Genomic DNA, 1,001 nt, shown 5'->3' with positions numbered 1-1,001 from the left:
TTTGGCCATAGTTTGAGTGTGTTTTGAATACTTTTCCCTAAATAATAATAACAATGAAATGCTGCTAATATTATCCTTCTTAACAAAACTGCGCTAATAATGTGAATTCAAAGATAAACGAAGATCCTGCTGTTCAATTGTATCATTTATGTTAGTCCATTCAATGGACAACAATTATGCGTCATTCTTTATTGTTCTTTAAATTAGAAGGAATTCTAAAGAGTCTGAAACGTTTACCGAAAACCTACAACCAATTAACTTTGATTAATTTCCTTGCAAAGGCAGAAGTTGAACATTTTTTTGCACGGAGTGCCCTTCTTTTGGGGTGGTCTTTAAATTTTGCCCCTCATATTTGTGGTCTTTAAATTATGCCCCTCATATTGCTGGTCTTTAATTTTTGCCCTTCGCATTCTGCAACTTTGAACTTTAAATCATGTAAGGTTAAGTTCGAACCCCATTCTCAAGTATAAAATACAATAAAAAATTGAAACAGGTTTGGGTCGTGTATCTGCGGACCCGATACTTTTGTTAAGAATTACAAATTTTATGGGACCGGATACCATGCCTTATGGGCAAACTTGGCAAAAGTATGCGGTCCCATAACTTTGATAATTCCTTCATAAAGTTATGCGGGTGGGCATACTTTTAATGGGCAAACTTTATGCGGGACCGGCCTTAACTTTGTGAAGGAATTATCGAAGTTATGCGGACACCGGCGATAATTTATTAAGTGCGCGCCGCATAAGGCATAAGATGCGGTGACGCAGATAACTTTCGTAATTCCTTCGCAAATTTATGCGGTGGGCATACTTTTAATGGGCAAACTTTTATGCGGACCGGCATAAACTTGTGAAGGAATTATCAAAGTTGTCTGGACCCAGGATATTTATGCCAGCCCATAAGGCATAAGTATGCGTCCTCGCATAACTTCGATAATTCCTTGTGTTGTATGGTTGGGGCGTATAGCGAAATTTAAACTACGCTTGCAATTTTTTTTTAAA

This window comes from Lycium ferocissimum, chromosome 7, assembly GCF_029784015.1.
Source record: "Lycium ferocissimum isolate CSIRO_LF1 chromosome 7, AGI_CSIRO_Lferr_CH_V1, whole genome shotgun sequence".
Taxonomy (NCBI): Eukaryota; Viridiplantae; Streptophyta; class Magnoliopsida; order Solanales; family Solanaceae; genus Lycium; species Lycium ferocissimum.
This window is presented reverse-complemented; position numbering follows the sequence as displayed.